This window comes from Carettochelys insculpta, chromosome 27 (assembly GCF_033958435.1).
Source record: "Carettochelys insculpta isolate YL-2023 chromosome 27, ASM3395843v1, whole genome shotgun sequence".
In the NCBI taxonomy this organism is placed as follows: Eukaryota; Metazoa; Chordata; order Testudines; family Carettochelyidae; genus Carettochelys; species Carettochelys insculpta.
Window position 1 is genome coordinate 8,051,725 of NC_134163.1, and position 16,976 is coordinate 8,068,700.

Genomic DNA, 16,976 nt, shown 5'->3' on the forward strand with positions numbered 1-16,976 from the left:
ATGGCCCCTGGTCGGTTCCTTCAGCACTTGTACCAAGAAGTCATCCCCAATAGTTTCCAAAAACTTCCTGGATTGTCTGTGTGCTGCTGTATTGGTCTCCCAACAAATGTCTGGATGATTAAAGTCTCCCATGAAAACCAGGGCCTGTGATTTGGGAGCTTCACTGAGCTGCCTGAAGAAAGCCTCATCTATCTCCTCTCCCTGATCTGGCGGCCTATAACTGACACCAACTACAACATCACCTCTGTTCCATTCTACTTCTGGTTCTGCTAGTCCCATTGTCCCTGTCTGTTTCACCCATCTCTCTGGCTTGCCTGTTTTAAATTGCTTGTGTTTCCAAGCAGGAATTGCATATCTGTATTCATTCTTGTGCATCTATGCAGCACCGAGCACAGAGAGGCCCCAGTCTGACTAACATCATACCAATTATTATTTTAACTATTTAAAACAGGGGTGGGGAACCTCTGGTCCACGGTCCAGATCCAGACTGCAGCGTGCCTGGTCCCAGCCCCTGAAGCTCTGGGCTCTCCTCCCCAGCATCCAGCCTGTGGTGAGTGTGGAGCACTGGGCCTCGCAGGGGAGAGTCAGGCAAGCTAGGGCTGGATCTGGCCCAAGGGCTCGGCCTGGTGGGTGCAGAAAGCAGTGGCGCAGCTACTCCTCCTCCATTGGTTGGGGAAGCTGCAACATATCACTGTCTGGAGGGAGGCTTCCCTACCACTCTGGCTGGGCAGAGCTTATGAGTGGTAGGAGAAAAGCCTCTCCCAGAAGGAGAAGGAAGGGATGCTGGCAGCATAGCAGCACATAGAGGCGAGTACCCCATGCTGCTCCTGTACCCCTTCTGTCCAGACCGATTGCACCATCATGCTCCTGCACCCTCCTTCCCATCCAGATACCCCGCTGCTCTCCAGCAGCCCTCTCCCACATACTAAATGCTGAACCCCCCCCACACTTCTGTTCCCACCCCAGGCCCCCAGATGATGTCCTCTGGCCTGAAGTAAGCTCTGAACTCAGTTCCCCTTTCTCTACCCCCGCTCATGTTGCTGGAGCATGAGGGGATTGAGGTATCTGTCAGGGGCCACATCAGAGAGGTTTTGTTATTTTGCTTCTCGCTTTCATGTGTCCCCTGACTGACTTCCCCCACCCTACAGTAGGTCAGTGCTCCTGCCCCAACCCAAAAAGGTTCCCACCCCAATTTTAAACACACCTTTCCTGCTCTGCTAAGACCTTGTTCCCCTTTCTTCAGACAAAAACCTGGGCTCTCAAGGGAGATACATATGATGGAATTAGAAGTGTAGGAATGATAAGCAGACTTTTTTCCCTAGTCATTCTGTTCTGGAGGAAGACTGAAAACTTTTGCTGATAAACTGCTTTTCCATATTTGTACCGGCACCTCATTCACTTTGGATTGTTCTAGATGTGCCATAGGTAAGCAGAGGTCTCTCTGACCTCAGCACGCTCCATCTGTGAGTCTCTAGTTCTAGCCATGTTTAGATGGCATTGTTTCCTATCAGCTGCTGGTGGATGGATGGGTTACATGTGTACAACCATAGTACAAATCCACAGAGGTTAATATGGCTGGGAGGATGCAAAACTTAAGGGCTAATAACATGGAGAGGGACATAAGGGGCTTGACTGTGATCTTATTTGCGCTGGTGCAAATCAGGAGTAACTCTCCTCCGAAGACGGTGTAAAATCTGTGTGAGGTTAGAATCCAGCATGTCATGTATGACAGCAGCTTGAGCTCTTCTGTGAAATAGATATAATAATCAGCCTCCAGCCCATGGGCAAGTAATAGGCCGTAGCACCAATCAATCAAATATGATTAGATCTGTTTCCTAATGATCCCTTGGAACTGCTCACAAGGGAGCTGACAGGGAGACAGAAATCTGAGTAATGCAAGTTCCTTCCTGCTGTCCAGGAAGGATGAGGATTAAAAACCCCTTTCATTAGTGCCTGCTGTTGGCTCCAGAACTATCTCAGAAGTTAGCAGGAAACTCTTGAGGTTTCTGCTTCTCCCCAAACATCCTAAGGTGAAGTGTCTCCACAGTAATTAGCAAAGCCCATGTCTTTCCAGGGCCATGAAACCACAGTGATTCTGGCCTTATCAAGGGAACCTTGGCAGTCAGGGTACAGTGTTGATACGGGAGCCTGGTAACTTGGATACTATTCCTTGCTGTGCCACTGATCTGCTTTGTGACCTTGGGCAACTCCCTTCCCATCTGTTTGCCCTCCCATCTTATCTTTTTAGATTGCATGCTCTTTGAGGCCATGACTATACTATGTGTTTATACAGCACTTAGCACAGCATGGCCCTGGTGTTGGTGGGGCACCCAAGGCACTACTGCAGCACAAATAAACAGATGGGTAAAGTGAGACAGAACAAGGGATCCCATTATTTTCAAGCTTAGGTGCTTATGTTCACCATCTAAATCCATATTGTCAGGCATTGTCATGGTGTGATGGAGTGTAAATCTTGCCCACGTAGTCACATCTCCATTCCTTATGCAGCCAGAGCTGGGGAGGAACTGGGGCAGCTTCCTAAAGGAAGAAGCTGAGATCCAGAAGGAGGGGGAGAGTGAAGTGTGTGGAAATTCAAGGGGGACAGACCTAGGCTAAAGGAGGATCTAGGCTTCCCTTTCCTGGAAATGGAACTATGGAGCAACCAAAGGAATGGAGTATCCTGTTCTTCTTCAAGTGGTCCCCGTGGGTGCTCCACAATAGGTGTCGGGCTTGCCTGGCACCGCAGATCGGAATTCTTCTAGCAGTTTCTGTTGGATTGTGCATGTGCCGACGCGCGCTGCTCCCTTGCGCGCCCCCGGCCATGTGTGTGATCCGGTCCCTGCCAGTTCCTTCTCAACCGCCATCGGCTGCAGACGGAATCCGCTCAGGCTAAAGCCAGAGACAGATAAGATAGTTGTTTTTATGTGTAGTTTGTTTGTTTTGTTACTAAAAAAAAAAGAGAGAGAGAGAGAATATCAGCTAGCAGAAAGAAGAGGAACGAAGGAGAGAGGGGCGGACAAGAAGGCTAGTTAAGCCGTCCGCTGCCCCGCAGGCCGGTGACTGTTATTTGGGGTAAAAAGGCACTGGTTACGGGCTAAGTACCCTATTAACAGTAAAGACTCACCGCGATGGCCTCATCGGGGTTTAAGAAGTGTGAGTCATGCTGCGAGGCTATGCCGGCCTCCGATGGGCATAGTGAATGCATTCACTGCCTGGGGGAATCACACATTACCCAGAAGTGTTCTCACTGTGCTAAGCTTACAGCCAGGGCCAGGAAAGACAGAGAGATGAGGCTCAAAATGCTCTTGTTTGATAAGGCTCTCCAGCCGGAACCGCCGGAGAAGCCTCACGCAGAAGGGCCTCTGGGTTGCATAAAAGGAAGGCAGCCTCTTTGACCCCCTCGGTGCAGAAGAGGAGGAAACTCTCACCGGCTCGATCCTTGCTGGCGGGCCCAGCGGGCAGGACGAGCGGAACACAGAGTCCCCAGCCGCGAGCTCATGAAAGCAGCAGCGCAGCAGCGCATGTGGCAGAGGCTGAGCCTCCGATTACACAACAGACGGCACGCAAGGCGCTGCGAGCGCCAGCAAGGCAAGTGCCGGAATTGGCAGCGCCGATGGTGCAGGGGTACCCGGCACGGAGCCTACCGGTGCTGGAGGAAGCTACCCGCATGGTACCGCCGCTGACTGTGCCGAGCGCGGTGCTGACAACAGGGCCAAGATCCCTCTCACAGGAAGGGGCGGCGCCCACCCCACAGGGGAGGGGCAAGGCAAAAGCAAAAGCTCGGCACTGCAGTCCATCTCCAGACAGGGCTGTGCTGCCCTTCTCACCTAGCCCTCCCCCTGAGATACACACGCCACACCGGCGGGCTGTGACTCCACCGGCTTATCTAGGACCTCCCTCTCCGTTCCTCCAACCAATTTCGCCGTGGCTTGGGCCACCTTCACCATTTCTGGGCACGGATCCCCTTGAGTACTATCACAAACCAGCTTCACCACTATCTATGTTGTCGCGGAGGTCCCGCTCTCCCAGACATCATGGGTACACTCTCCAATTGTGGCCCAGGTCTCCATCACCAGGCCCTTGCCCATGCTGCTATGGTCGTCCTCATCATGTTGAACACAGACACCGCAGGTCTAGATCCAGGGGCAGGTCCTCCCCTGCTTCTCAATACCCCTGTGTACACTCTCGCTCTGGGACGGGAACACAGTTGTCTCAGGGGAAGTTAGGTCCAGAATTCTGGGACCTTCCTTCACAATCCTCCAGGGAGCAAGTATATCATCAACCGCGGGAACCAGAGGATTTGAGGGAGGTTTACCCCAGTGGTTCCTCCTCATCCTCCCCAGATGAGGCCATGGCACCCGGGGATGTCTCCCACCCAGATGACCTTAAACAATTCCAGGAACTGTTCAAAAGAGTAGAATTCACGCAGGACATTCAAATAGCAGAGGTGCAGGAGAAGCATCATAAACTCCTGAAAAATTTGAGACCCCCAGCTTCATCCAAAATTGCTATCTCGCTGGACGAAGCCATTATGGAGTGAGCCACTAACATATGGCAGACCCCGGCCTCTATTCCGCCTATGAACAAGACAGCGGATAAGAAGTACTTCGTCCCAGCCAAGGGCATGGAGTTCCTCTTTAGTCACCCACAACCAAATTCTTTGGTGGTCGAATCGTCTCAGCAGAGGTCAAAGGCATCCCAGTACAAACTGGGGGGATCGGATAAAAGATGCTAAGAAGCTAGAGCTGTTTGGCAGGAAGGTATATTCCTCCTCTACCCTATTATTGCGAATGGCAAATTATGCAGCACACCTATCAAACCACAACTTTGACAATTACTCCAGACTTACTCCCCTCATGGATTCACTCCCAGAAGACAAGAAGCCGGTGTTAAAGGCGATTGTTCAAGAGGGCTATGCAGCGTCGCGGATGGGAGTCCAGATTGCCCTGGACGTGGCGGACACAGTGGCATGTTCAACAGCTACAGCAGTGGTCATGCGTAGGGAATCCTGGCTCCAGACGTTTGGTATCCCCAGGGACCTGCAGGCGAAGATCGTGGATCTTCCCTTTGATAAACAAAAGCTGTTTGCAGACTCAACCGACTCGGTCCTCCACTCCAGCAAGGACTCGAGGGCCACACTTAGAACCTTGGGCATTTATACTCCCCCATACAAGAAGAAGAAATTTTATCCTCAGCAGAGACGCTACGCTTACCAACCACAGCGTGCTCAATATCAGCAAGGCTATGACCAAGGGCACCATCAACAGCAGCAGCTGTACAGAACTCCCGGGCGATGTTCTCAACAAAGTCGTACACCCTCGGGGCAGGCCCAAAGACAACAAGTTTGACGGGTATGTCGGGGGCTGCACTATCAACACCATCGCTCAATGCCACTCTCATCTCATGTTCCATCATCACCTCAAACCGTTCCACTTCCAATGGCAAAAGATCACCACGGACAGATGGGTGCTAGAGATTATAGCCACGGGTTACATGATCCCCTTCCAGTCACTTCCACCGACGAAGCCTCCCGCCAGGCCTCATCTCAGAGATGCTGCCCACGAGGCGAGGCTCAAGCAGGAGGTGGATCACCTTATGTTCATAGGGGCGGTGCAAAGAGTGCTGGAGCAATTCCAGGGGAAAGGTTTTTATTCACGCTACTTCCTAACAGAGAAGAAAACAGGAGGCTGGAGGCCGATCTTGGATCTACGGGGCCTCAACCGTTACTTGAGCAAGCAACGCTTTCGGATGATCACAGTTGCCTCCATACTTACAGCACTGGACGATGGAGACTGGTTTGCAGCCCTCTACTTACAAGATGCTTACTTTCATATAACAATCCACCCAGCACACAGATGCTTCCTCTGCTTCACGGTCGGCAGGGAACATTTCCAGTACAGGGTTCTTCCTTTCGGCCTATCCTCGGCTCCCAGAGTTTTTACCAAAACCCTGGCAGTGGTATCAGCCTACCTGCACAGACAGGGGGTGTTTGTTTTCCCATATCTGGACGACTGCCTGTTGAAAGGGGCCTCAAAGGCAGAGCTCTTACGCATGATACGTGTCACCGCGGACACGTTTACTTCGCTGGGCTTAGTTATCAACCTCGCAAAGTCAAAGACCGAACCCACACAAGATATAGAGTTCATAGGGGCACGCATAAACTCTATCACAGCAAGAGTATACCTGCCCGACGCCCACTTCTGCGCCATCAGCTCACTGGTGCAAGTCATGACGTACAGTCCCAAGGTGCCGGTCCTAACGTGCCTACAGCTGTTGGGCCACATGGCGGCAGCGACGTTTGTGGTACAGAATGCCAGGTTACACATGCAAAGCCTGCAGCATTGGCTGGCGAGTGTTTACAAACCGGCATCCCATACTGTCCACAAGGTAGTGTCACCCACGACAGAGGTGCGCAGATCCCTAACGTGGTGGGAAAATCCCAAGAACCTGCTAATGGGGGTGCCTTTTCACCAACCACAAATTTCTATTTTTCTTACTACCGACGCCTCCCACAGAGGATGGGGAGAGCATATTGGCAGCAAGGTGACGCAGGGGCTATGGTCCCCTGCGGAACAGACACTGCACATAAACATACTGGAGCTCAGAGCAGTGACTTGGTACTGCCTTTGGCTGTCACAAAGCACCTGTGCAATGGAAACAGTCACCTTTGGACTGGGGAAATCAGCACTGAGTGGTGGGATTGCATGGTCTTGCAGCTGTGGGATGAAGACCAGTGGCTACAGAACTCTAGGATGCATAAAGCAAACTTCCGGGAGCTGTGTGCTGAGATGGCCCCGGCCCTGCAGCGCAAGGACACCCAGATGAGAGCTGCTCTTGGTGGAGAAGTGTGTGGCAACTATGCTATCGTGTGCCAGCAATGCCCTGGTATTATGTACGTTGGACAGACTGGGCAAAACCTTTGCCAAAGAATAAATGGACCCAGAGCAGACATCAAGAAACTCAATACATATAAGCCGGTCAGTGAACACTTCACTGGAGTGGGCAATTGTGTTAAAAGACCTGAGCATTTGTGTCCTGCAACATAGAGAATTTAACAACAGATTGGAGTGAGATTTGTCAGTTAATGTGTTGCATTTTGAATATGTACTCTAACACATGGTATGAACAGAGACTTCAACTACCTCATGCATTACAAGGACTGCTTCCCTTCCTTTGATGTCTGTAATTATCTTGGACAGGACAATTTAACATTCCCCCCGCCACCTCTCACCCCCTTCCTTCTATCTGATTTGACTTGTCAGTTTTTAGCGCATTTTTTTTTCTTTTTGGTCTTCTGTACTTATGTCAGTCTGTATTGGAAATGACATTGATCTGAAGAAGTGGGTCTGTCCCACAAAAGCACATCCCTGAATAAATCATTTTGTTTGCTGTTAAAGTGCTACATTTCTGCTGTTTTGTTTTGTGTGGCAACTGTTTGGCGGCTCCCGTTTCCTACCACTCAGTTGCAAATCAGTTCAGGAGAGAGACCTCTAGCATTGGGATGATGCTTCTGCAAGAGTGCAGGGCAATAAATCACATTTTGCTGCATAGGACTGGGACTCAGGGAAATGTTGATGACCTAGTGGGGTGGCTTTGTAGAAATAGGCTTTCCTAACTGTGGGGGGGAGGGACAATCGATGGTGCACACGTTCCAATTTTCTAGTGCCATCCTGCCTTGCCACAGAGTGCATCAATCGGAAGAGGTCCTCCATGGTGTTCCAGGTGGTTGTGGATCGCTGCGGGCTGATGTGGAAAGGCGCAGGATGCGTGCATCTTCAGGAACAGTGGCCTGTACAGTAAGCTGTAGGGAGGGACTTTCTTTCTGGATCACAGAATAGCAGTGGGGGTGGGGTGGGGGTTTAGAAATGCCCATGGTTATCATCAGTGACCCTGCTTACCTCTTACAGCCCTGGCTCTGGAAGCCTTATACAAGTGCACCTGGAAAGCAGCCAGGAGTGGTTCAACAGGCTAAGCCAATGCTGTATGGCTGTTTGAATGTGCCTTTGGCAGACAGGAGGGGAGGAGGAGGTATCTGTATAGGGGGCCAGGGATTTGGTGGGTGAGCAGGAAGAAGGGGCAGCATGGGGCCACAAAGTGTAGGTTCATGGGGCTGGGAGGGAGGCTGAAGCCTTTCCCCATGTCACGCCAGGGACTAACGCTGAAGCCATAGGATGGCAGCCCTGGGAACTCCCATGACTGAGTTCCACCCAGTCAATCTGTGTGGATAAATATCCCTCATATGGGCATTTCTGGTTACTAAACCCCCAGAGTTCCAAATTATCCCAGGTCTGGATGGGCAAGTGACGAAGGTAGGTTTTGTAAAGTGTTTTATATAAAATGATGACCTGTGAACCACTGTCCAGGAGAGCGTGAGCATAAATGCCTTCTATCTGAACAGGGACAGCAGGAGCTGGACCTACCAGTCCTTAGGGCAAATCCCCCCCTGGAAATTAGCACACTGTTGTAGCACTTTGTGGAGTGTAGCTTCCTTGAAGCACCAGCTCGCTCCTTCACTGGGCTCCTCTGAAGTTTCCCAAATTCTTTGTTTGAGCTTGCAGGTGATTTTCTGTAAATCCTCTTCTGCATCACAGTTTCACTTTGTATGACCATCCGCCCCATACTTGTAGCAGATGATGCCACTTCTAAAATTAGGTTCAACAGAAACTTTTGGCTGATTAGCAGTAGTACCAGACACTGCATCCTTGCCTCTCACAGTGCATCCCTCCTTTGGAATTGAGAGGATCTGTGAGGCTTTTCCACTGTAGTGTTCAGTCGAAGTAGCCGATTAACTTGCTAGATGCTGCAGACCCTTCTTGAGGTCAGCTAGTTCATCAGGAGGAGCGGTGGGGTGGTAGCTCAAGCACTTATTTCAGACTCTGGTGCAGTGTAGCCTGGACCAGGTTCCAAATAAGATGCCTCAAAATAAGTTACACGAATTTGCATAATGCACATTGCGTAACTTATTTTGAGCTAGGCCTACTGAGCTGTCCATACTTCTGCAGTACGTCAGTGGCTCTCCTGAGAACAGAAACCAGGAATTCTGAGTACCCAGTCATTGTTTGACTGCTACCTTATGCTTTCTTTTCACATGGCAGGTTAATAGCAGCATTCCCCTGCTTGGCCTTTGGTGTCACAAGGCTCTTGCTGGGGGAGGTAGTTAGCAAGGGGCAGGGTTTGTAATTCCAAGCACAGAAGCGGAATGAATGGATTTGTATGATTCTCTTTTATCAGCCTTTGCAGCCTGCTGCTTATCTCCTGACTTTGGGGCGGGCTGGGACCAGATTAAGGGAATGCAGAGGCCTGATAAATGGAGATAGAAAATGAAGAGCTAGGGACAGATGGACGGATGCAGAACCTGCAGCAAGCTTCCAGGGCTAGCTAATTGAATGGACCAGGTCTCCTGGGACTGAGTTTGCAGCAGGATGACATGAGTTGAGAACATTCCCAGTGGCTTGCAGCTGATGCAGTCATTAAACCTGTTGTGCTGGAGGGACGGGGAATGCTTGTGAAGGCATTAAGATTTTGGCCTCTTGCAAAGCACTTCTGTTTTTCCTGACTCAACAGTTTATGTAGATCTGATTAGTGACTTGGCTGGGCTAAACTTTCCCATGCTTCCTAGCAGCTCTAAGAACTGCTGTAGCCTCCTGGGTTTAAGTGTGTGTGTGTGTGTGGGGTGTGGGGGGAGGTGTTTGTATTTCCTTCAGGGAGTTTGAATATTTTCTGGAGACATCGATCGTGGCCTAAAAACGCAACTCGTGCAGAGGTGAGAATTCAGAAATGCCTGATGATGGAGGCGTTTGAACTTTGGCTTTAGGTAAACATCACAAGGTCTGGATGCCGCCCTAGAGCACCTGTGCTTGCAAAATAAGCTGAAAAAGAAATCTGGTTAGAGGAGATTCTCTGCATCCAGTGCAATACCAGGTGAATCAGTGTATTTTGGGCAAGTCACTCCACCCCACTGTTGCGTATGTCTTCACTGCATATTTAACTGAGGTTCTTTCCTGGGTTTAGCCCAATTCCCCCCCACCATAAATCTCTGACCCAGCATCACTGGGCACCAGCCTCATCCCTGGAGCATCTCTGCGTGGCTGCAGCTGGCAGTTGGCTCTGCCAGTCCGATATCCCTTTCTTCAGGGGTGTGCTCACTCTCTCAGGACTCAGCTGCTCCCTCTCCTCGGCTCAGTCCTCTCAGGTCACTGCAGTTTTCCCTTCTGTGGTGTCGGCACTAAAGCTTCTGCATCAGCTGTCACGGGCAGCCTTCCAATGTGTTGCTTTTCCAGTGGTTGGGAGGGGAACCTGGCCCCACCCTTTTCTCCAGCTTCTAGCTCAGGGGCTCTACATCTTGAGGTTAATGTCTGCGTAGTCCCGCACCTTGCAGCTCTTTCCTTGGACTGCTTCGTACAGTCCGGCTGGTCTTCCACCTTCCCTAGAGGCCTATCTCCCTTCTCTCCCTACTCACAGGGAGACCGACTGCAAACCTCCTTCCTGCAGCCACTTCAGTCTTTTGCTACCTGGCTTTCGACAAGCCCTTTCCTGGTGAGCTTCATCCCTTAATTTGTCCTCCTGGCACCTTCTTTGGGGGCAGTGAAGGAGTGAACTGGCCCTCCAAGCCAACTTAACCCTTTCCAGGGCTGGCTGTGGGTGAATACCCCATCACACCCAGGTTTGCACAGGGTTTAAGCCCAGGCTCCTGTTTAACTTAGGCCAGATCCTTTCCCCTACACAGTGAAAATGCTGGCTAAGTCACTGGAGTGCTGCTACTGCCCCAATGCCTTCCCCCAGGTGGGAGAGCGGATGACTTCACCTGAAATTGACTGGACAGGAGCCTAGGGTAGCTCAGCACACAAAGCTGTGGGATATGTCCATGGGCAGCATGCCGTAGAAGCAAAGGAAAGCACAGCTTTCTCAAAGACCACGCTGGCCCTGCCAACCACAGTCTGGTCAGCTGGAAAGGCTGGGGCTCTGGCTGTGCTGTGGCTGCCTGGCTGGCCACCTGGGCAGGCTGGGGCTGTAGTGCGGCTGCCTGGCTGCTCCTGGGGCAGGAGTTGGGGCTGGAGCCGCACGGCTGTTGGCTGCTCCCAGGACCAGGGCCTGGTTCTGGGGTTGGGTTACTGCCTGGCTGTTCCCTGGGCAGGAGCTGGGACAGGAGCTAGGGCCATGGCCATGCAGCGAGCTGGCTGCTCCCAGAACTGTGACTGCAGCCACAGGGCAGGTGAAGGGAGAAGCTAAGGCTGCCTGGTGCGAAGGGGGAGCAAGGGTGGGGCCAGTGGAGACTGGGCTCTGGTGAGCATGGAGTGGGCTGGCTGGAACTTGCCTTCACCCATTCTACATGGATATGGCCTCAGGCACGCATGGGCAGGTGCAGGAAGAATGAGGACACAAGTAACGCCACTTTACAGTGGGGATGCTCAGTCAATCGCCAGACTTAACTTCAGTGAAGACATAGCTGGTGTATTTCAAGTTCTTCTCCCACCTTGTGTCTGTGTCTGCTCTTCAACTCTTTGGGGACAGGTACGGTCTTTTACCATGTGTCTGTGCAGTCCTAGCACTAGGGGGGTCATGATCTTAGCCTCTAAGTGCTACTGTAATGCAAACAAAGATATATAATTTAATATATGAAATCTCTGAGCTTTCTGCATCTACTTCTAGCTAGAGTTGGACCATCTGCATTTTCACCCAAACCTCTCGACTAGTTGATTACATTCCTCCGGCTTCTCATGAGGGTCAGAGCACGGGCTGTGACCAAGGCAAGATTCTTGGAAGGGATTCCCCCTTGGCACTAATGTGAGAGCAGCCTGCTTCTCTAGGTACTTAACATAAGAACAGCGATAATGAGTCAGACCAAAGGTCCATGTAGCTTAGTATCCTGTCTTCTGGCAGTGGCCAATGCCTGGCGCTGTGCGCAGAATAAACAGAACTGATAACCATCAAGAGATTCATCCCTTGTCCCTCAGTTCCAGCTTCTCTAAACAGAACACTATAGGGCTACATTTACACTGTGCCCTTAACTCAAAATAAGATACACAATTTTGAAATAGGCTATTTTGGGATTTGGTACTGTCTACGCAACACCAAATTTCAAATACTGTGCTATTTTGAGGCACCCCTTACTCCTCTTGCAATGAGGGGTCGTGAGATGCTGAAACAGCACGCCAGGTATTTTGAAAAATATTTCAAAATACTAGGCATGTTTCCTAGAGGTGAAGTTACTATTTCTGGATACCTCAATATCTTGAAATAGCTCCACAGTGTAAACATACAAGCATACTAGTAGAGCAGTTTCTATAGACTTTAATAACGGGGAATTATTTAACCCAGGAATTTCTGCAGGTCATACAAGAGCCAGGGCCCAATCCCCAGCTTGGTGTAAGGACCATGTGGGATCCTGGCTCCCCCTCTGCCAATTGCATTTCACTATGGCTGTTCTAACAAGGATCGTGCTGGGAGGGAGCTGCCTACTTGCTGCAGGTCTTAGATTCCCTTGTTGGTAGGGCTGCCATTTTCATAAGGTGAGGAGACCTCTCTCCTTCAGGAGGCCTCAGGCATATTGCCCCAGTTCAAGCACATCTGGGAGCAGCGCAGAAAAGGGTTCTGGTTAGGCTTGGTGCTGAGTGGTCCAGGTGACTGCTGTGTTCTAGCTGAACAAACCCCAGCAACCACAGTGAAAATGCCTACATCACGGGAAGATGCAATCTTCAGCTGCATCCACCAAGTCTGCTCTGTGGCAGCAACCAGCAGCAGTGTCTCCTGGGCCATAGTTCTTGGCGCACCCACCCAGCAGGGAGGCAATTAAGAAGCTCTTTGTAGTACTTTCTAGCTCCTCATCTCTGCCCCTCTTTCAGATGGCTCTGGCGGCTTTTGCTAGTTTCCTATGTTCTCCCTCATGACTGCTACAGGAATGCATTGGGAGATCTTTCTTTTCACCTGAAATGGTTTGCAGTCCCATTCTCTCTCTCACTGTCCCCATTCTCCATTCCATACCTTTTTTTTTTTTCAATTTGCTGTTGCTTATTTTGCATACAAAGCTCCCTACAGCAGAGTGTTTATAATTTTAAAAGCCTTCTGCTGATTGCTTATGCTTTCCTCATATCCCTACTTAACCGCCTGGCCTCTGGTGCCCTTTCCTCTTCTCTGAATGATCCAGGACGAATTGCAGCCCCAGTCTCCAGCTGTTTGTAAATTGTTCCCATATCTCTGGGCCCCTTTTCCCAGACCCTAAAGAAGTCCAGGAAAAATTCCTTCCCAAGGGTGTTTCTTATTTTTTCAAATTCGCCATTGCTGGAGTCAGAAACATGCCCTGGGTCTCCCTCATAACAGATGTTTTCTTCTCCTGCCTTGCTACTGCCTCCTAATGTCAGGAATGGGGATGTACCAGATGCCAGTGGAGTGGAAAGCAGGATCCTCTGGAATCTTCCCTGGATGGGGCCTCTAGCTTTGTGGAGCTCTAAAGGGAGGTCCCATCAGGTGTGCTCCTTCCTGTGGAAAGTTCATGTGGACTCAAGGAGGCTTCTTTCATCCTGGCCTTCTCCATGGACTTTTGGCTGCTTCATGCCCAGGCTCACAAAAGTGCCATTTCACACATCAGTGCTGGCCCTGACTTGGCCAGCGTGGTAACTACTGAAGTGATGTGAGATGCTCTGGACCTTCTTGGACTTCTAATCCAGTAAGCAAGACTAGACCTGAGATCCAGATCTTCTGGGCTGCAGACGTAGACACTCTGGTTGCTGTAGGGATTGAACCCTGGACCTTCACAAGGGAAAGCGAAAGCTGCTACAGGAGTGATGCTTTTACATGTGAGTGGGCCTGCTCAGGTGAACTACAGTCCCCTGACTGGTCGCCTCTGGTCAAACCAAGGTAGTGCTTCACTGGTGTCCTCACACTGTAGTGTATTGTTGCAGATTAAGTGCAGCTGGGGAACTGTCCAGGGGCGAGAAGAGAGGCTTGAGGCGCTTGGGGGATGCAGCTTAATGCAGAGGTGAAAGGAAACACTTTGATGCAGGGATGTGGCAGCAAGGCACTCTGCATGGAATCTTTCTAAAGTGCTGGAAAAAATTCTAATGCTTCCACTTTTCCTCCTAATCTGGGGCAAAAGCAAATTCCAAAATCACAGAATTTTCAACAGGCTGGAAATAATCATTCTGCCCTTTCCCTCCCTTCCCAGCTCTGATTGTGAATATGTGTAACCGGCCACCAGGGGGAGTGCTGGTCAATGACACAAACCCTGTGTGCAGTGTGAGCCCCAGCCGGCCGGAGCCGTCCCTCTCTCCAGCCCCTGTGCGTTGCCTTTCTTGGTTGGTCTCGAGGAGCAGCTAAACTGAGCAACTATCTATGCTGGCTTCCAGAGTAGGACCTGGTATTGTGATTGGCGCAACCCCACTGGTAGGGAGGATTCTGTAGCACAATGTGCACTTCCCCCACATCTGCCCTGTGAGCCAACTCGGCTGCAGCCACTCTGCCTGCCTGGGGAGAGAGCTGCCCTGACAGTAGTGGTAAGGGAGTGTTACCCAGCATCTAGCTGCAGCAACTCCCCTGCACCAGTTTCTGAGCCCGTCACGCTGGCACCTTGTAAATGTCGTCAGCTCACTCTCCGGCGTATCAGCCTTTATGATTGTTTTGCTTTGTTCCCTAAATAGGCTATGCTGCTCTGTAGCAGAGATGTCCCGATTTCCATCCACCCAGGAATGTGACAAGTGAGCCCTGGCTACATCCCAGCCCCTTGTTTCCCATTGTTGAGAGAGCTTAGAGTGACTTGGTTTATTAATGACCCTTTCCTGGATTCTCCTTCCAAGCAAGTGGAGCAAGAAACTCAACACTAGTGTCCCTGTTGGGCCCAGGTAGCTGAAGTGTGCATGCAAAGCAGGCAGCTGGGCTGAATGACTGAGTGGATGGGGATGGAATTGCTGCAAGCCCTCAAGATGGGTCACAACCAGAGGTGGACAAAGTACCCAGAAAGTTACTTGAGTAAAACTGCAGCTGCTTTTGCACAATTTACAACCATGTAACCGAGGCCAGAAGGCAAGGCCAGATTTTTCTTTCCCATCAGTTTGAGTCTGCAACATCCCCATGGGTGATGGTGGAGTTACTCGTGTGTAAACCTGGGGGTCAGAGGAAAATCCTGCCCATTGACTCACCGGGGTGAGGACTGCAGGGTTCGTAGCTCATACCATCTAAAATCTTTGGCTTCTTTTAGGATAAACAGGGCTACAGTAGATGTTGGATCCCATCTCTTTAATCTGCAGTTACTAGGCTACCATCCTAGCTGGGAAAAGCACTGTTCCCTCCCAGGCCCAAAGATTTTGACCTCCAGGCTGAGAATAAGCACAAGGAGCAGATGGAACTCTTGAGAAGCAAGGCCCCATTTATCTGCAGTAGGAAGGGGAGGGCAGAACGAAGAAGCAGAAAGGAGCCAAAGACTCCCCAAGTAGCATGTTTGTCAGTGTTTTCCATCAGGAATTGAAGGCTCTTTATCTGCCCCTTCCTGATCTACAGACCATCTCCCTCCTTACAGCATACAAACTGCAGATGGAACAGCCCTGCCCTGCCAAGTATTTTCAGTAGTCCTGCAGTTTTGCCTTGCTCCAGCAGTGATTAAAATACAGAGGGAGGGTGGGAGGAGTGAACATCTAATGCGTGCACTGACAAGCCCTAATTGGACCAAGTCCACAGGGAACAGAGTGATACCAGTTCGGCAGGGGGATGGAACGTAGGGATCACAAAGGTGATGAGAGCTCTAGCAGATCCTTGGCACGTGGGCTTCTTAAGCTGTTCCCAACAGAACACTGTATTGGCGCGAGTTTGAGGGTGGGAATCTTACAAAATAGTTTGCCTGGAGCCGTAACTTCTCATTTGGGCAGGGAAACTGCCGTTTACCAACCTGTGAGCCCTAGACTAGGGCAGTATTTGTGGGAGGTGGGAAGGTCTTTGGAAAATGTTCCATTCTGCACTATTTTATTCCATGTGGCTGCTCATACCATCCTAACTGCTCTGCTATCTGAGCGTTTACCAGTAGCGCATAACGCCCTGGATAATGTCTGTCATGTGAGGCTTTCTCTCATGCTCTCCCCCAGAGGAAATAAGAAAATCTTACCTAGGAATCAGAGTGAACAATTGTTTCCCTGGGTTTGATGCCCTGATGAGAATACTAGAGCCATGGCCTGCCTCTGGGGCTCTCAGCGGAGGGGCTGTGGGGACAGGACCCCTCCAGGGTGTTTATATGGAGGCTACGGGGTCACAAGTACCCCCAGCCTTCCAAAAGAAGCAGCAAGAGGGCTTCATTGAGAAGCCGGTGAGTCACAATACTGGTCTCCTGACTTAAAATGTCAAGCCACCCCCGGTTACATGGGAGGAGAGGTTGTTTGGCGCTACTGAGGTGGTGGGGAGAGGGGCAGAACTGCAGATCAGTGGCATTTGCCAGGCAACAGTCTTTGAGAGACTGCTGCACCACACGGCCCATCCTGCTCCCCAGTTTCTTCTCCTTGGTGCCCAGTGCTGCCCCACTCTGTCTTTTGTCTTTTATGTTCAGGTGGAAAGCTCTTCGGCACAGAGGCTGTCTCTGTTTCTCCCTGCCAGCGCTCAGTGCAGTGGGGCTCTGGTTCATCCCTGGGTGCGACAGCTGTTCAAATCGTCCTCTTCCTCCGGGGGGGTTTGGTTTGACTTTGAGGGCAGGTGCAGAACAGGTTCGGTATTAGTGGCCTTTGGCAGCACATAGAGACCTAGAATGAGGCAAGACCCCTTGTTAGATGATGACAGAAGCATTGTAAATGGCAGACTTTGCCCCAAAGAGCGTATCGTAGAAAGATTTTTCCTCTGAAACTTTTCGCCTGCTCCAAAATCCCTGCAGTGAGCCCCTTTATTTTCTCAGCGGCTTAAGCCTGACAGGCAGGTTGCTGTGGGTCTGGACTCCCCCGTGGGTGCAAGCTGTCCATCCAGCTGAGCTCAGCAGAGCAGGATTTCCTGCGATGCATTAGCAATCCCAC